General features: G+C 40.5%; 2 pseudogenes across 1 annotated transcript in view; both read left to right on the top strand.

The window, feature by feature from the left end:
• LOC148039216 (uncharacterized) overlaps positions 1-17144 on the top strand; it is a 35269-nt pseudogene extending 18125 nt beyond the window's left edge. The window contains exon 2 of the transcript XR_015690375.1: positions 16161-17144. The product of XR_015690375.1 is annotated as an uncharacterized LOC148039216 (transcript). The remainder of the gene's footprint in view (positions 1-16160) is intronic.
• Positions 17145-18064: 920 nt separating this feature from the next.
• Positions 18065-19954, top strand: LOC148039215 (uncharacterized; annotated as a pseudogene).
• The last annotated feature ends 606 nt before the right edge of the window (positions 19955-20560 follow it).

Here is a 20560-nt window from a genome sequence, read left to right as displayed (position 1 = left end):
TATCTTCTTGATGCAAGAACTTCTTCTTATGGCCATGATCAAACAAACATTGCTTTTTCTTCTTGATTGAATCACCAGCTACTATTTCTAGCTTGTGCTAGACAAGGTTGCCTAGTGCATGCCCAAAGATGACCTTGCAGGTGAATAGAGACTCAGAACTTCAATCATCGGCTACTGATTCCTTTGCCTAGCTTCTTCATAGTTTCTAGGCCAAGTTGGATCTTAAGACCTCAACACCAGGGTGGGGCCATATTTCTTTTCAAAAAATTCTTGTTTCTCCATTTTCTCTTTACTTAGCTTGAGGGAGAGCCTTCGTTTTTTGGTTTTTTTCTTTGGTTTTTTGGGTGACCAATGAGAGTGTGCTAAGTGACACTCCTCTCCTTTAAGCAATTGTTTTTTGGGCATAGAGCAATAATCAAGGTTAATATGGTGTCAAGTACAACACTCAAGCTCTATTCAAGAAACTTGAGAATGAGGGACATGTGGTGAATTGGGATGCTTTGACTTGATGTAGGTCCTTCATCATATACCATGTATTCTGGTGGATGGATGGCAATTTATTGCTAGTTTGGGTTTTCATGTCTAAATAGCAACTTGTACACTCATTTTCTATGCTATATATCTTTTGACAATATCAAATGACAATTTTAATTCTTGTGACATATGTCAAATGTGCATGTATACATGTTAATTAATACAATGTTTTTGTCGCTCATTTTGTTTTGTATTTATTTTGTATATGTTGCTCTTATATGTTTGTGCAGTACAATTACATATGGTAATCAATGGTAGAATGGTGTTCCTTGCTATATGATGTATCCTAGTGTTAAAAAATATGCTCCAAATATAGCATGCACGAACATTTTTCCTAAAAACATTTGTTGTTATAGTCATTGATATACACATTGGTATATGAACACACTTTCAATATATACATTGGTACAGAGAATTTATTATCATTATTTGCATTAGAATAAGGATTGATATGAGTGTTGATATGTACATTGGTATGTGTGTTGATATTGGCATTGATACTGGCATCAATTCATATCGATGCATATACCAACTATATGAGATTGATGCCTATATCAATGTGCACATCAACAGATGCGATTTTTTAACCCAATGCAAATTTGTGCGTGTGGGCATCCCTATGACCTTGACATGTTGTAATGTGTGGTTATTTATCATAGAGATAGCAAAAAGGGATCTTAAGAGCAATCATGTGTGTGTGTGTGTGTGTGTAGTGAGAGATGCTTGCTAATCACTGCTGCCCATCTTGAGTTTCAAAGTTAAGAGTAGAGAGAAAAATTAGATAGAGTGTTAGGGCTAGGTTACACTCTTTGTGAGGGACACAAGAGGGGATTTGGAGATAGATGAGAGAGGTAAAGGCCATGATTCTCTCTTAGCTCTCCCTAGAGAGAGAGATCACAAGGACTATTAGGGTACATTTTGATGAGAGACGTGAAGGTAATGATTCTATCTCAAATATCTCTCTAGTGTTCTCTCTTTAAGAGGGGGTAGATTCTCAGCTTTCTCTCTCTATCATGCTCTCAAATCTCTCTCTAGGAGGGGAGAAGCCCTTAGGATAGGAGGGCTTTAATTTTTTAAAACCCAGGATTTTACAAAATAGTATGCCTAAAGATGGTGTATATAGGTAAGATTTAAACACATGAACATATAGAGAGCGAGAAATGTCATTTTATAAATTTGTATATATAAAGAATATATAAATTATATTTATAATCCCATCTTATAAATGTATATATGAATAATAAGTTAGGATTTAATTTTTAAAACCAAGGCTTTTACAAAATAGTAAGCCTAAAGATGGTGTATATAGGAAAGATTTAAACACATGAACAAATAGAGAGTAAAAAATGTCATTTTATAAATTTTTATATATAAAGAATATATAAATTTATATACATAAATAATATATGATGCCATCTTATATATATAATGCATTTGGGTAATTTCACTTGGTCACATAAATAATAAGTCACTTGGTTGCATAAAAGGGAAATTAAGAAAAGCAAGGGGGAGAAGGTGACAAGCACATGTAGAGGTATGACATGCACGTAAGAATATGGCTATAGGAGCAAAGCAAAGCCCTCACTACATGAGCATGCTTAGTGCTCACACATCTGGTTTTTGCTCACTAACTATTAGCATTGATATGGGCTAGAGCCTCACTCTTTATGAATGTAGAGACCATTGAATTGGAAGAGAGTCTATGATGCCTAGAGAAACAAGGAGCTACTTGGGAGTAAGCATAAAGAAAGGGCACGAGCCACAAATATTGAGTCTAGCCCCTATTGGTGGTGTAATGGGTACCTGAGCTCACAAGATCATGGGTGGTTATGAGGTTGAGAGTAAGTCACATGTCTCATCACCAGCTATAATTTTTGATAAACTTCAAGCAAACTAGTGAATAACATCTAAGCAAGACTCTTAGAAAATCACAATTTTTTTGAGCCTGAACAAGAGCCATTGAGTTGATAGGTGCTTGTTTGCAACCCCTTTACCCTAGAGGGCAAGAAATCATAGTGCTCTCATGTTAGGTAGCTTGTAATGGCTCACATGAGCCACCTATGGTGGTGGTAGAGTTCAATCGGATATTGAGACTGCATGTGAGAGTTCAAGTGGTGAGTCTATCCTAGGTTTAGGGGTGAGGGCACATGGCATGCTTGTCAATGAGGTGTTATCCTCATTCTCTCTATGGTTGGGTGGTGACCATGAGCTCCCTACCCCCTCCTCCTATGGCTATGGTAGAGTCCTATAGCAATGTTATGCCAATGTAACATTGGTATTAGAGCTGGCAAAGTCCTCTTCCTCTCCCTTCTTGCATACAAGCACCAAACACTCTTGAAGTGAATAAGAGCTAAGTTCTTGTTCCTTATCTTCCACACATTTTCATTAATGCAAGTTTTAATTATGTGTGTGAAACTTGAAAGGGAGTTTCCTCCATCTCTTGTTTTGATTTAGGTGTTTATGACAAGTGAAAAAAAAATGATTTTATGTGGAGTGAAGCAATTAAGAGAATGCATTTCCCTCTCATTGCTATGGGAAAACAGCAGTGCATATGTTCACCATACAATTGTGACAATTGCTTTGGATATATTGTTGGGGGTTTTTTTTTTTTTTTCAACAAAAGGCTCTTTTTTTATATATTAACGAAACGGGTTACAAGTATTGAAGTTTCATCACAAAGCTGAGATCCATATTTACAAAGGAGACCATTCTTCCAATGGTTTGATCCAGATCATATCTAAGCCTTTGTTTCCTAGGCTTCATATTTCTCTTCTTTAGTAGGCTTTGGATCCGTGTTGATAGATAGTTGCGCTTCCTGGAGTAGTACCTTTCTCCAGCACTTACAAGACATTGTTGTAATGATAGAGAGTTTCTAGTGGCCCCTTGAAAGATGGCCGAGAGTCTTTGGATCCATAGGAACCAGAGGATTTCGGTTCTTATTATCGTCCAAAGTTCACTTGAGCATCCGATTGATTCCCCTAATAAGAGCTGTTTCCAAGATAGGCTTCCTTTGCCTCCACTGGCTATATATCTGTTGATTTTAGAGATCCATGGAGCTGTAGACTTACACTGGAGAAATATGTGAATGTCGTCTTCCTCCATACCACATCTGGCGCACTTCCCATCTCCAAATCCTAGCTGCTTAGCTTTCTTTTGCGTCCAAATTGCTCTGTACATGATCAGCCATGCCAAGCATGCCTTTTTTGGTTCCACATACTTTCCCCAGAGCGCGGAGAGATGAGAGTTCCATTGTCTTCTATCCCAGTATGGGTTCGGTGGAGAGGGGGGATAGGCCATATCTTGCTTTGATTAGTCCATTGTAGAGCTTTAAGCTGAGGCTGGTCTTTGATTCTCATGTTCCACCAATCTCCTGGGTCCCATTGCATCAGCCTTCTCCCAATGACATCCAATTGTCCGTCCGACAAGTTGAATGAGGCAATAAGGTTAGCTCTAGACATCCAGGTGTTGGAGTCATCATCCCATAGATTCTTTCATGTCTTGATACCCATTTTATGCATTTTTAGGGCTTCTTCCAAGTCCTGAACTTCCACTCTGGGTATCTCTAGAGCAGGCCACCAGATGGAGTCGTTCCGATGAAAGCCTGCCAAATCGTTAGCATTTGGGGACAGTGTCAGGCCCTTTTTAATTCTAAACCATGCCTTCCATAGCGAGACGGTAAGCTCCGAGCCTTTGGCTGTAATCTCAAATTTGCTAGCAAAGATGGTGGAGAAGGGGAGAGCCGACCATTTGTGGAGACCTTTGGGATGAAATAGGTGGTTTTTCCTGTTTATCAACCAAGCCCATCCAAGATTGGGATGTAGAGTTCCACGAAGGATCCATTTGGCTGCCAGTCTGTCTGCCAATTCTCTGATATCAATGATTCCTAAGCCTCCCTCTGCTTTGGAAGCACAACAATATTCCCATTTGACTTTAGCCATCTTCCTAGTCCAGGGGTCTCCTCCCCATAGGAAGTTTTTGCATAACGCTATGAAGTGTTTTAAATCTTCTTCTTGGGGCCTCCAGCAACTGAGGAAGTAAATCACCATGGGAATGATGAAGTGATTTATAACCATCTTCCTTCCTGCCATATTTAGCAATCTGGATTGCCATTTTTTTATCTTCTCTTCTATTTTATTCATGATCCATTGCCATCTCTTTTTGATAGAAACCTTAAAGCCCATAGGAATGCCGAGGATGCGAACAATCTCTCCATCTTGGAATGGCTTGCATCCTTCATTTATAAGCCAATTGGGATGCTTTTGGATGCATGTCCTAAAACCAGTTTTGGTATGGTTAATGGCAGATCCAGAAGCAGCACAATAGATTTGCAGGCATTCCCAGAAGCAGGTGATACTCCTATCATCATTTTCCATAACAGCATTAGTATCATCTGCAAACATTTCTATGCAGGTCTGGTTCCCATTGCCCAGCATAATTCCGTTCAGATATCCTTCTTGGATTCTATCCTGAACCAGCCAATTTAGCCCATCAGCAGCAACTGCATATAAGAGAGGAGCTAGTGGACAGCCCTGCCTAATAGATCTTGAAAGTCGGAAGGAGTTGGAAAGGCTGCCATTGACGCTCACTTTAGCTGATGCATTCCCTATTAGAGTTTTGACCATGGAGCAGAATTTTACTCCGCATCCCATGTGCAGCAGAGACTCAATAATGTATTGCCAATTCAATCTGTCGTCGTAGGCTTTATCGAAATCAATTTTGAGAAAGATGTAGTCTTGCCCAGACTCTTCTGCATACTCCATAGCCTCCCATAAGGTAACAATGTTGTCCAAGATGAATCTGCCTTTGATGAAACCCTTTTGTTCTTGTCTGACCCATTCATTCATGTGGTCTCTGATCCTTAGCGCAAGGGCCTTAGCATATATTTTATATGCACAGTTGAGAAGAGTTATAGGTCTCCAATTTGTAATGATATCTTTCTCTGCTTTTTTGTGGATGAGCTTTATTATGCCTTCATTGATGGGGAACGGGAGGGCCTCGTATCTGATTGCTTCTTTCCAGACTTCGAGAAGGAGATTGATGAGGTATTCTTTGAATGTGACAAAGAATTCTACTGGAAGACCATCTTTGCCAGGAGATTTCCTGTTTTTAAGCAGATCGATAGCCTTTGAGAGCTCGTCAGCTGTAATATCTTGATCTAGCCATTTAGACTGATGGGGGGAAACAGTTTTCTTTCTCCATTTCTTCACCAATTTGATCGCCCTTTCCTGTTTTTCCTTATCCAGCCTGTTGTCGTTGAACAAGTTTTGGAAATGGGATGCAATGAATCTTATGTTTTCTTCCTCTGATGAGGCCCTTCCTCCTAAGTCATCCTTCATAAAGGGTATGAAATCTGCTGAGTGTTTGACTTTTAGCATTTCAAACATCTCAGGCGTAGGGCGATCAACCTTTCCAGCCCACCATTCCCTGAAAAAGAGTGCTTTTCCTTCCAACTCTTTATCGAGGATCTGATTCAGTCTTGCCCTGGCTTCTCTTAGAGCTATTTGATCATAGATGTTTCCATTGTTGGACCTTTTTTCCAAGTCTTCAACTTGCACATTCAAAAATGTTTTTCCTCTGATCTCTAATCTTCTGCAAGCCGATTCTGGTGCAAATCAGAAGAGATTGAGTAGATTTAACCGCTAATGACCAGGCCTTGGCTGGGGTGATTCCCAGATTGAAGAAGTAGTGCCAAATCTTAGCTACTTCTTCCTTAACCAGGGGGAGGTTGAAAAGAATGGGGTCTATGTGGAACCATTTGCTACCATATTTCCTATCTACGCAGTCAAGATTTGCACATATAGGATAGTGGTCTGAGATGCACGAGTCGTACATAGTCTGACAATCCACATTGACAAATTTTGTTCTTAGTTCCTGGCTGATGTAACATTTGTCTATTCGGGCTTTTCTTAGCATTTCTCCGACCCCATAGTTTTGCCAGGTGAATTGTCCGGTGATTCCTTTTGCATACATCCCAAGCAAGCTTTTCTGGGCCTGAGATTGTTAGACCCTTTTTCATATATCTATCTTCAGGGACTTCCACCATATTTAGATCTCCTATTAATAATATAGGGTCATCGAACTTTTTGGTGAGCGAATCCCAGATTCTGCCCCTACTGGCTTGGGGAGAATTGGCATACATCCCAATTAGCACGAAAGATGCCAGCTCTATTGCTACCCATTGATTATGAGGGTCAATGTGAGTGGCTCTCATCTGGTTGTACCATTTGCTCTTCAGCCCGCATACAACTCCCCCTGTCCCTTGTCGGTGATCAGAGACAATCCATGTAAGTTGGTTGCTAATGGAATAGAGTTGTTGCATAAGAACTTCGCCTGCACACTTGACTTCTGTTAGCACTACTGCATCAAAATGTCCGTGTTTCCTAAGCCATTCTTTAACCTTCCTGGCTTTAGACGGATCACAGATTCCTTTCACATTGAAAGAGAGGATTTTCATGGATACTAAGAGCTATTGTTGGGGTTTGTAGGCCAATTGGCCGAGCACCTTTGACTAACCCATTAACTAACTTTCACTAACCTTATCCATTTTTAATACAAAATAGAATAAAGGGCAGATAGGTATTATTCTATTGAGTGCTCCACCACACAGGCTCTCCTGCTCCATCTCTTTCCACACAGCTCCATGCTCCTGCACCACGCCTCTTCAATTGGTATCAGAGCACGATAGAAGAGTGGAAAACTTCAGCTCATATGGCAGCACGCTAGAGCAGGGGAAATTCAGCTTATATCCACTCCTCCATCAAGCATGAAAATAGTAGCTTCTGCTCTCTCTCTCTCTCTCTCTCTCTCTCTCTCTCTCTCCCTTGGTCAATGTGTAGCACAAGAGGATAGATCCAATCTCTCCCTCTCCTCCGGCGTGCAGCGAGAGAACGTCAGCATTGTCTCTCTCTTCCCCTTGTTTGGCACACACTTGCAAGCAAGAAAGAGAGCATCAATCTCTCTCTCTCTCTCTCTCTCTCTCTCTCTCTCTCTCTCTCTCCGGCGTACAAGCAAGATAGCTCTCTCTCGCTCTCTTTTCTATGGCATAGACTATAAAGAGAGAAGAGAGTATTCTTTGGTATGCATTAGAGAGCAGGTGAAATTGCAAGCAGGTAAAAGAGGACAGGTAGAGCGCATTACAGGTAGAGAGCAGGTGACAGGTTGAGCGGAGAGCAGGTAAAGAGCATGGAGGTTTGAATAGGTATAGGTTACAGGTGCAGGGCAGTAAAGAGGGTGTGATTATAGGTGTTCTTTTGGCATCATAAGACACACACAAACACGTTCCTCTTGTCAAAAATCTACACTCACATACCGACACTAAAAGTGTCTTATACATTGGCAGGTGAAAGCGATTGTGGCACGGGTTGTTTTATGCTTTGGTATGCTCTTCATGAGCATTGGTCACTGATGCACACACTATGTGGATATTGCCGTTAGTATGGTTTTTTGTGGAGCCATTTTATGGCTGTTGGCAGTTCATGGCCATCTTTGAGATTCGGACCGGAGGCCCTTTCTGAGACTGGGCTAATTGGTGATTGTCTTGATTTTCCCTGAGCCATTGTTTGAGGGTCCTGAGTGAGGTTTCCCTTTGTATCTGGGGTACACTTGGATGTATGAGGTACCGCCGATGAATACAGGTGGCTGGAGTATCCCCGGAGCCTCGCCATAGGCTATGTATAGAGGGGTATTAGGTGCTTATGCTGTGTCGACATCTTGATGCTTTTTTTTGACAGTGTTTTTGACACAGTTCAGAGAGCAGTGATGCATCTAGAGCTGTTTTGACAGCATGCCAGTGTTTTGACATCGTTTTGGCTTTGTTTTGCATTGAGTTTTCGCTCCTCAAACAAAGGCTCCAGAAATTTTTCAAGAGTCATTTGCTACCTGATTAGTCTCTTGTGATCGCCTGTTACTTGAGATTACATCAATTTTTTTGGGGAAACTCTGCCGAAATTTTCCCAAAAGTGTTACTGCGTATCGCCATAAATTTCTAGAGGTCAATTATGGCATCCAGTGGCGAGAAGGATGTGTACAGCATCCGGAAGTTTGATGGGACAAATTTTGCCATACGGAAAGAGCAAAGTCAGGATGTCCTAATTCAGAAAGGCCAATTGGATCCGATCATGGAGTGGAGAGAGGGTGAGTACACAGATGTTGAGTGGGACAAGCTTGATGCAAAAGCAAGGTCTACCATCCATCTGCATTTGGCAGAGTCAATGTACTTCACGATAGTGTGAGAGAGGACTGCTAGAGATGTGTGGGACAAGCTGTGTTCTAGCTATGAGAACAAGAGTGCCACAAACAAGGTTTTCCTCGTGAAAAAGCTGTTTGACCTTCGCATGAAAGAAGGGGGCACTATTTCGACTCACATAAATGAGTTCAACTTAGTTGATAATGCAGGGTTTAGTCTTTGAGTTTGATGTATTTTTCTGCCGCTATGCAGTTTACCCTCGTCATGGGATACGTTCTGTACTGCGATTAGCAACTCAGCACCAAGTATAGGTTTAGTGTACAACAACATTCTTGGACATCTGTTTACAGAGGAGATGCAAAGGAAATCTGCTAATGGCAACAAGGATGGTGATGCATATGTTGCTAGTGATAGATAGAGGGGTTGCACTCGTGGTCGTGCCAAGAGCAAAGAACGTGGAGGCTCACATAGTAAGTCTCGGAGTTCTATGCAGAATGTAGAGTGCTATCATTGCCATAGAAAGGGACATGTGAAAAAGGATTGTAGAGCATGGCAGAAAAGTGTTAAGAAAGAACAATCTAGTGAGGCTCCAAAACCAGAGTCTGACAATGCGCACAAGGGCAAAGGGAAGGTAGAAGAGGTCAACGTCGTTGAGTCTCCAAATGCTCCTGTAGTCGAGGCTTTTTCAGAGGGTGACAAGACACTTACCTCTGATGTGTTGGTTTTTGTTTTTTCAACAAATCTATCTGAGGAAGCTTTTGTGACAGTAGATGCGCAGTATGCACAGAATTGGGTCATAGATTCTGGTGCAAGTCTCCATGTGACACCGCATAGAGAATGGTTCTCTACTTGCTCTCACAACAATGTCAAGGTGAGACTTGGAGATGCTTATGAGTTAGACATTGAGGGTGTCGGAGACATCAAATTGCATCTAGGAGATGGCACGCAATTTATGCTTCATAATGTCAGACATGTACCCAAATTGACGAAAAGCTTGATATCTGTTGGTCAGCTTTATAATTTGGGGTACACCACCACATTTGGCAATGGCTTTTGGACTGCACGCAAAGGCAATTTGAGAGTGCTCAGAGGTCAAAAGCATGGTACCCTGTATTCCATGCGTGTGTCAGATGTTGGTGTTGATTATATATCTATAGCCAAGCTACCGTTCACTGAGTTGTGGCATTGCCAGCTATGTCATATTAGTCAAAAAAGAATGAAAGTACTCAATCATTCTAGCTATACTCCTGTCTTGTCTTATGATGACTTTCCAATTTGTGAACATTGCATTTATGGCAAACAAACTAGGTCAATGCATTTACCATCAGGACAGAAGAGGTTAGAACCTTTAGATTTAGTTCACACCACCACATTTGGCAACGGCTTTTGGACTGCATACAAAGGCAATTTGAGAGTGCTCAGAGGTCAAAAGCATGGTACCTTGTATTCCATGCGTGTGTCAGATGTTGGTGTTGATTATATATCTATAGCCAAGCTACCGTTCGCTGAGTTGTGGCATTGCCAGCTAGGTCATATTAGTCAAAAAAGAATGAAAGTACCCAACCATTCTAGCTATACTCCTGTCTTGTCTTATGATGACTTTCCAATTTGTGAACATTGCATTTATGGCAAACAAACTAGGTCAATGCATTTACCATCAGGACAGAAGAGGTTAGAACCTTTAGATTTAGTTCACAGTGGTGTCTAAGGTCCTATGCCTACTAAATCTGTAGGGGGGGCTAACTATTCTGTGACCTTCATAGACAATTCAACAAGAAAGGTGTGGGCATATCCTTTAAAGCAGAAAGATCAAGTTCTCTCTGTGTTCCAAAATTTTTTGACACTAGTTGAGAATCAATCTGGCAAGAAGCTCAAGTGGTTGTGGACAGACAATGGGGGAGAATACGTCTCAAAAGAGTTTGAATAGTCCTATGAGCGTAGGGGGATAAAGGAGTAATTTATTGAGCCTTACACACCAGCATAGAATGGAGTAGCTGAGCGTATGAATCGAAAAATTCAGGAGAGGGTCACAGCCATGTTATCTATGGCAAATCTCTCACAAGGCTTTTGGGCACAAGCGGTCCTGATAGCAGTGCACATCATTAATCGATCACCTAGAATGACATTGAATTATGAGATTCCATTAGAATTATGGTCTAAACAAAAGCCCCACTATGACCATTTACGTGTTTTTGGCTATGAAGCAAATGCTCCTGTGCCCAAGCAACTTCATCATAAGTTGGAGCCAAAATCATACAAATATATCTTCGTCGGATATGGTGCAAATGGAGAGATGGGATATCATCTCTTGCACCCAAAATTTTGTAAGGTCGTCTATAGTTCAGATGTGATCTTTAGTGAATCAAAGATGCACAAGGAGCCTATCATAGAGATAGAGGTACGGAGAGTCACTTTTGAAAATGTTGCCTCGCAGACAGGGTCAACTCAGAGTGCTAGTGTTGAGCCTTCCACTAGCATAGTTCCAGGGGGAGTGGATAGCAGCAGTCAAGGACTGAGATGGTCTACCAAAGTCTCTCGTCCACTTGAGTATTTTGAGCCAGGTCTTGACTATGTCATGGTGACTGATTGCGGTGAGCCAAGCTACTACCAAGAAGCTATGATGATGTATGACAAGCTTAAGCGGGAGCAGGCTATGCAATCAGAGTATGACTCGATTGTGGCTAATGAAACTTGGGACTTGGTAGAGCTGCTAGCTGATGCCAAGGCATTACCTCAGAGGATCCCAATCCAAAGTTTAAATCTAGACTCATAGCTAAGGAGTTCAAGTAGCCAAAGCGAGTCGATTTTGATGAAATCTTCTCGCCTGTGGTCAAGATGACTATGCTTCGAACTCTCCTTGGTCTAGTTGCAATAGAGGACATGGAGCTTGTCCAAATGGATGTGAAGATCACTTTCCTTCATGAGGATCTGGATGAGGATGTGTATATGCAACAGCTTGAAGGCTTTGTTCATGCATCTCTAGATAGATAGGAGCTCATATGTAAACTCAAGAAAGCACTTTATGGCCTGAAACAAGGATCATTGCAGTGGTATCATAAGTTTGATACATGTTTGAGGTCTCAAGGGTATAAAAGGAGAGAAGAGGATCACTAATTGTATACACAGAAACTAGCTGATGGTGCTCTTATCATCCTAGATTTGTATGTGGATGACATGCTTATAGCTAGGAAATCCACTAATGAGATTGCAAATTTGAAGAAGACACTTAGCAAGAATTTTGCAATGAAAGATTTGGGGGATGCTCAACACTTTCTTGGTATGTAAATCACCAGGGATCACAAGCATTGTTCTCTTGAATGATCTCAAGAAACTTACATCCAAAAAGTCTTGCACCATTTCAACATGCAAGGGGGAAAATCATTGAGTACCCCAATTCAAGAATTTTTGAAACTTAGCAAAGAAGATGCACCCAAATCTGATGCTGAGAAAGCAGAGATGGCTATGGTCCCTTACTCTTTTGTAGTGGGTAGTCTCATGTATGCTATGGTAGCTACAAGGCTAGACATTGCTTTTATAGTGGGAGCTTGGTGAGCTGATACATGGCAAATCATGGTAGAAAGCATTGGGAAGCAGTGAAGCATATCCTTTGGTACCTGAAAGGTACAGCTAGCAGGTGTTTATGCTTCGATAATAGTGATGCATCCATTGTGGGCTATGTAGATGTAGAATATGCGGATTCTGTCGATAATAGATGATTGACATCTAGCTATGTCTTCATATTTGCTGGAGTAGCAGTATCTTGGAGGTCATGTCTTCAAGATTATATGTCCTCTTCCACCACGGAAGCAGAGTATGTTGCACTTTTTGACACAAGCAAGGAAGCAGTATGGTTATCTTGCTTGTCAAAAATTTTGGGATTGAATAGACTCCAGTGATATATTATGATATATTATGATAGTCAAAGTGCTCTTGCATTGGCAAGGAATCCTGTTTTTCATTCGAGGTTGAAACACATTGGTGTCAGGTATCATCTTGTGAAGATTTCTTGGCCACAAAGGTCATTGATCTGGTCAAGGTACACACTGACGACCAACCAACAAATGCTTTGACGAAGGGCTTAGCATTGGAGCGGTTTACACATTGTCATGAGTTAATGGGTGCAGGGTGAACCTCTGGTAGCATTTCACTAGTTGTACATATATATGCCACTTGGGCTGCGTTGGCCTTCAAGTGGGAGTTTGTTGGGGTTTGCAAGCCAACTCGCCGAGCACCCATGACTTATCCATTAATTGAATTTCATTAACCTCATTCATTTTAATTAAAAAAAGAATAAGGGGCAGATAGGTATTATCCTATCGAGTGCTCCACCAAACAAGCTCTCCTACTCCATCTCTTTCCACATAGCTCCACGCTCCTGCACCATGCCTCTTCATATATGTTAACACATAAAGAAGCAAGATAGAATCATTGGTATGCATATGCTTGCAACTATGTCTTATTTTCTAGATTAGTGTCAAATACTAAGTGATTAGTCACTACCACACAAAATTCATTCTCTCTCTAGTTGAAACACACACTATATTTGACAGATTTTTCACATAGCTCTATGTTGGTGTGTGTATGGGAGATTACACACAATTTTGGTGTAAGAAGTGTGTAGTGACAAGAGATCCATAGCCAAAGAGAGGGCACGACATACATGCAAAGAGAGAGTGTAGCTGCATGGCAGCATACATCCTCATGTAGGGTGTGTGTATGTTGAAGTGAACACACACATGATTGAAGATGCCATTCAATTGAGGAGAGAGAAATTTAGGACTACAAGCATGAGTACCTATTGCCATGACAAAGAATGGAGGGCTTTTAGCTAGCGCATAACAATTGAATACACAAGGAAAGGGAATATGTGTGCATGATGTGTGAGTAGGCCTTAGAGAGCAGTAAGCGAGAAGCATGTGGAAGCTTGAAACATACACAAGGGAATTGTGCATAGCCTCCATGTGTGAGCATGTGGAAAGGCCTTAGACCATTGACATCTTTAAGGAGCACCCACATGCATGTGTGTGGCAATGGTCAATTGGTGAGTAGCATCTTTCCAAGATTGATGCCTTATTTCTTTCTTATATTTGTGAGGTTTCAAAAAGGGAAGGTTTCTCCCATGGTTGTATAGCCACTTAGTCTGAAAGGTGACTCTAAATAGTGGTACACATACTTATATACATAGTATGCATGGTTGTAGTGCCATCCAAAATGTGTGTATGTGTGATTTAGCATGCACACATGAATATGCTTCTTGGCTATAGCACTCAAAATAATCAAAGGCTTAGTTCATTGACATGGTGCCTTGATTAGGGTACTACAAATTGTGTGTATAGACACACAACCTATATGAGTGTAAATCAACAAGTTTCATAATGTAGTAAGCATTGCTGACATGCTACATGACTACATGGTGGTGACATAGCTCACCAATGGCATACTTTGGTAGTGATGTATCTTGTTGTTGTATTTGTAGTGAGCCTTCAAGTAGCCATTGGCAGTTCAAAATGTTATTGCTCTTTAAGAATCATGTATGATGTGTACATATACATAGTTTAGAGCACCATGGTATACAATTTGAAGGATTTGTGTGTGAATGTAGCCATTGTCACTTTAAAATATTATTTCTCTTTAAGGATCATGTATGATGTGTATATATATGTACTTTAGAGAGCCATGGTATATAATTTGAAGGATTCGAGTGCATTTTTCACACATATGTCCATGGTTTGGGATCCACTATTGGTCAACGACATAGGTCATCAACATAGGGTATTGATTGTGCCAGTTTGGGATCATGTGCATAGACATGCAAGGCCCTTATTGAAGAGCTTTTAATAGGTGGCATAGTTTGCCACATTAGGAAGTGTTTGAGGTCTATATGGGTCCTTAATTTACCCACTGCCTAATGCAAATGATTAAGGGATATGCAAATAGGGACATACCACAAGTAAAAAAATGTTGGATTTATCAACCCTTAAAAAGTAGGGGTCAAACTTAGTTATTTAGGCCTAAAATGAGTTTCTTTTTCTTATAAATAGGCTGAAAAATAAAAAATTATCAATAATATCATATTCTCTCTAGTTTTTTAATGAGAAATTTGGGTGGAGCTTTACATGACCCACCCTCAAAAAGTAGGCTTGGCCAAAAAATGCCCTATCTCTCTCTACACATCAGATTGTTGATATCATATGGCAGTGACGTGTGTGAACATACTTAGAACCGCCAGGGCATTTTTTCCCTCACTAGGAGGTTCTTTTCCCCCGTGCATTGTATATATGCCCAACTCTCTAGGGAAAGTTAATCTTTGTACTTGCACACTGTGAATACATCTTCTTGTTGTGTGCTCTTTGAGCTTTTTCCTCTTCAAGCTGTGTGTGCTTTCCTACAACTCTAACTCCAACATTTAGTATCAGAGCAGGTCAGGGCTTCCTTGGCAGCTTTGCTGGCACTCCTCGCTTCACCTCCTTCAATTGCGACGAGGTTTCAAAGACGTTTGTAGTGCGTCTAGTACTCGAGGATAGCTCATAGAGCTTGATGATTTCAGATTTTTGATCTGAGGCCATTTCAGGGTCCATTTTTACATCTCAAGATCCGCACAGGCTGTTTCGTCCTTTTTTGCAAAAATTTTGACAGGTTTCATTTGTGTAGTACAGGTATCCGTAGGTCTATTTTGGGCTGTGCCACATAGCACAGGTTGGTTTTTCCTTCAAACAGGTGATATTTAGTTCAGGTTCAGTCACTGGCCATGGCTGATAACAACGAACTTTTCAAAATGTTGTCTGTTGAGGACAAGCTGGATGGAAACAATTACCCAATGTGGGCTTATATGATGCGACATGTACTGGTTTCCAAAGGATTTTGGAACATTGTGCAGGGTTTAGAGATACGACCAGGATGTGCTGTTGCATATTCAAGTACTATTGAGGATGTGGCAGGAGGTACTACATCGACGGGTGTTATTTTTGGTACATTGGCAGGTGTAGGTTCTAGCACACCTTGTGCTGTAGCTAAATTACCTAGTGCTGGGCAGGTTTGTTGGGATGGTTGAGATGTGCAAGCTCATGCCTTGATTGTGCTATCTATTAAACGTTCCATGGTCCCACACATTCGCTCATGTACATCAGCAAAACAGGCTTGGGACATACTTGCTGGTTAGTATGTAGGATGCAATGAGGCAAATGTCGCCTATTTGCACAAGCACCTAGAGTCCAAGCGTATGGACGAAGGGGATAACATGAATACTTTCCTTATAGAGATCAAAGATCTCAGGGAGTAGTTAATTGCTGTTGATGAGATTATTCTAGATAGCTCACTTGTGCAGACTGTTCTTGACAGCTTATCGGATTCGTATCAGTCTTTTGCATCTACATTGAGACTTATTTCAAAGGGTAATCCTGATGCCATTAAGTTTGATGAGCTAGTTGCCATACTTTTGCAGGAAGATAAGTCCAGGCAAAATAGGGCAAAACAACGAGGTGCAGATCAGGCTTTTGTGACTACTCAAAGGGGCAATCATAACGCCTATATGGGTGGTAAGCAGAAAGCTGCATCTTCTTCAAAGTGTAGCAATAAGTCTGAAAAGGCTGAAACAGGTATGAAGAAATTGTTCTGCAAATATTGTAAGCAGAATGATCACATCATTAAGGATTGTCCAAAGGTCAAAGAAAAGGAGGTAAAGAAGCAAGAGGCAAGCATGTCTGTTTTGGAGGCTAACACTTCTGGTGCTAGTGGTAATGAATCTGCAAACATTATGCATGCTGATGTAGATTGGGCTTTTAGCATTCATTGCAATTATAATCCATCATTTCTTGCTACATGTATGTCTATTGTGGATTCAAATGTATGGTACTTTGATAGTGGAACCTCAAAGCATATCACTTCCCAGCGTGATATGTTCACTTCTCTCAAATTTGTTCCTTTAGGGAATACTATTACATATGAAGATAACTCCTCTTATCCTGTGAAGGGAGTTGGAAAAATTGTATTAGCTGCTGTCAATGGTGATGCTTTCACACTTACAGATACTTTGTATGTTCCTGGGATAAAGAAGAATTTTTTGTCAGTTTCTACACTTACTAGGGTTGGCCTAGTTGTCAAGTTTGTGGATGATAGGTGTACAGTTCATGATCTCAGTGATGGTGATAGAATTGTTACATATGGCTCCTTGTGTCATGGGATGTATAGGCTGAATGCCTCTAAAAAAGGTGTGGAAGATATGGCATGTATAGTTTCTGATGTGCAGGCAGTTTTGGATGCAAAATTGTGGCATGCACATTTTGGGCATCTGACCTTTGCTAGTTTGCTGCGATTGCAAAAATCTGATATAGTTTCTGAGTTGCCTTGTCTCCAGGCATCCTCTAAACATGTATGTGAAGGCTGTATTTTGGGAAAAATATAGCGTGCTTCCTTTCCCAAGGATGGTTCTATGAGAGCTGAACATAGGTTGCAACTTATACGTGGTGATGTATGTGGTCTTATGCAAACACTGTCTTTTGGAAATTACCTCTATTTCGTGACTTTCATTGATGATTACTCCAGGCATGCGTGGGTGTATCCTTTGAAGGCTAAGTCCGAAGTATTTTTGTGCTTCAAACAGTTTGTTGTTATGGCTGAAAATGCATCATCATGTAAAGTGGGCACTCTCTGTTCTGATCGAGGGGGAAGTATATGTCTAAAGCGTTTAATGCATTTCTAGCTGAACGTGGGATAAAACACCAATGTACAGTGTCGTATAACCCTCAGTAGAATGGTGTAGCTGAGAGGAAGAACAGGTCACTTATGGAGATGGCGAGATGTATGGTTAAAAGTCTAGCATTACCCCATGCATTTTGGCTTGAGGCTATTATGTGCGCCACATATGTGTTGAACATTTGTCCCACTAAAGCTTTGCAATCTATCACTCCACATGAGTCTTGGCATGGCCGAAAGCCTTCCATTGCTCATTTGTGTGTCTTTGGTTGCTTGGCATACTCTCTTGTGCCCATACAACATCGCAAGAAATTGGATGATAAGACTATGAAATGTATTTTTGTTGGTTACAGTTCTAAAAGTAAGGGTTACAAGTTGTATCATCCGCAAACAAAGCGTATCTTGGTCAATCGAGATGTAGTGTTTGTGGAAGATGCTGTGCAGCCTTTGCTTTCACATATCAGAGAGACTCATGTACGCTCACAGGATGTGTATGATACTCTATTGTCTCTGTTTTCTGGTGCACAGTCAAATGTAGAACCAATTGAGGCACATGTACAGCCTATGCAGGTTTCAAATGAGTCCACAGATCAGCCTATTTCTAATGCTGATGTGCATGATGCACTTAATGAGGAGAGGATAGGAATTGAGGAGTCTAGGTTGATGCCTAAATGGTTGGTGCAGACTTTGCGTGATAGTAAGTTGGATGCACCTTTGCCTAGTCGTACTCGTTATGATTCTCATGATGCCTCTTATGCATCGGATTGTTATGCATTGGCTGTTTCGAATATGTGTAATGAAGAAGAGTCTGTAACATTTGATGAGGCACAAAATTCAAAAAATTGGATGGCTACAATGCACACGGAATATGATGCTATTTTGAAGAATGGTACATGGTCATTGTGTGATTTTTCTTTTGGTAAAAGGGCCATTGGTACCAAGTGGGTGTATAAGCTAAAATGTAAGCCTGATGGTAGCATTGATCACTACAAGGCTAGGCTTGTTGCAAAAGGTTATGCTCAAGAGAAGGGCATTGATTTTGATGAGACTTTTGCACCTACTTGTCGTATGACGACCATTCATAGCATGTGTGCTTTGCTAGCTCATCATGATTGGAATGTACATCAGTTTGACATAAAGACTACGTTTTTGAATGGTGATTTGCATGAGGAAGTGTATGTTATGCAGTCTTGCGGTTTTGTTTAGAAAGGGTAGGAAAACAAGTATGCAGGTTATCTAAAGCATTATTTGGATTAAAGCAAACAGCACGTGCTTGGTATGAAAAGATTGATGCTTATTTGGTTGCACATGGTTTTCAATATAGTCCAACAGAGAGAACCTTGTATGTTAAGCGTGACGGTGATGTACTTCCAATCATTTGTGGCTATGAAAAGCTTCATCTGCAGTCCCTCCCAAACCACCTCATTTTCTTGCATCCTCTACTCACCACTCACAACACCTACACTAAAATGATTCACAAGCATTTCATGGCATCACCATCTTAGTGCTCACATACATTAGATTTAGAATATAGAAGCTTTTTTCTATAGATAATTCTCTCTTTCTTTCTTTGATAGTCAATGGCTTGTAGACCATGCTCAACCATAGACTCATTCTATAGAAATAGTGATTAAGATGACAAAGGTAAGTGGGAGATGACAACCTACACCAAGGGGATGTGGATTACTATGCACCCCGGCATGCAAAGAGTCCATAAGGTCTCTCAGAGACACATTGGCTTGTGTTGCCCATCATAACGGACCTCAAGCACTCTACAAAGGGATGCAATATGGTGAAGGTTCAATATGTCTATGAAGCCTCTCAACTAAAAGTCAATGAGGAGTGTTTAAAGTGGTGTGCCAAAAATTATATATCTTTGTTGTGGACTCTCCATATTTTTCATACATTTGGTTTTAACATTTTCTGTGCTATCACTCATGTATGCTTGTTGTGTTGTTGTTGCAAGTATTTTCCCTTCAACACTTGAGGAATGGGAATCCTTGGAGGTGTTCATCTTAGGGATGTTTGGGGCATACCATTGGGAGATTGGAAAGCTATTGTTCTGTGGATGCCTGGTGTTCAAACTTGTCCAATGCAACATCTTCTTTTACGAGGCACCTTATGTTGCACAACCCTCTTCCAATGCTTATGGAAGGCTGCAACCAATTCCTGTACCAGGCCTTTTATGACTAGCTAGTCCTAGATAGCACCTTTGTGGCACTAACTAGAAGATAGATTGAGAATGACATGCTCAATGCAATGAAGTGCACATATGGGTCACATCATGCAACTCTAACATTCTTTATGTCTCTACATTTGTTTATTTTTTGGTTCAAAGTATGTGAATTGCACCAGACACCAACCATGTGGATTTTGAAGAGAGGAGTAGCTCTACATGGAAGTCTAAGATCATGCTCCACAATGGTGGCATCATCGAGTGCATAGTCACAGTAGATAAAGTAGTTGTTTGCTACCACATTGTGAAACAATAATTGTCAATCATTTTTCTTTATAGGAGATTCAAGGGTAGCACAAGTGAATGAAAACTATTGGACTTGGAATTGACAGATGTGGAGTAGGTTGATGTTCACATATGTATTCGAGATGATGTCTAGACCATACTAGTTAATAACAACTGGCACTTGGGTAATTTGAGGGAATATTTGGCCCTCATGATTTTATTAAATATAGATTATCAATTTGTTGTATCTAATAGAGTCTTGTGCACAAGAGAAAGGAGAACTTTTTTATGTAAGGATATCCCATTTCCTTGGTATATCCATATCAAATAGGAGACCTTTATAGAATACAAAATCATTAATGAGAGAAACATTTTGTCTTTATCTCTGAGTCTTTCAAATTGTTTGTATATGCTAAATTATGGTGTTTGATGGTTTTTGTATAGTGTTTCTAGACTCGTATGAAAATTGAGTAGTTGAAAGTTATTTGATTTTCTTTTCCTACAATATGTCAAAGCTGTATTGTGTTCACTAAACATGCACATTGGAATGGCAAATAGTAATTGAGTAGTTTTTTATTTTTTATTTTTTACTTTTTAGGTCATATATAAGGAAGTAGGGAGTCAATTTCATGTTCATTTTTTACTTTTGCAATTGCTCTGATGCTAATCTCTACTTTTACAAAATCATT

This window comes from Lygodium microphyllum, chromosome 3 (assembly GCF_053477565.2).
Source record: "Lygodium microphyllum isolate KBCC chromosome 3, Lygodium_microphyllum_v1.1.10, whole genome shotgun sequence".
NCBI classification, from domain to species: Eukaryota; Viridiplantae; Streptophyta; class Polypodiopsida; order Schizaeales; family Lygodiaceae; genus Lygodium; species Lygodium microphyllum.
Note: the sequence above shows the minus strand (reverse complement) of the source record. Positions and strands in the feature narration are given on the sequence as shown.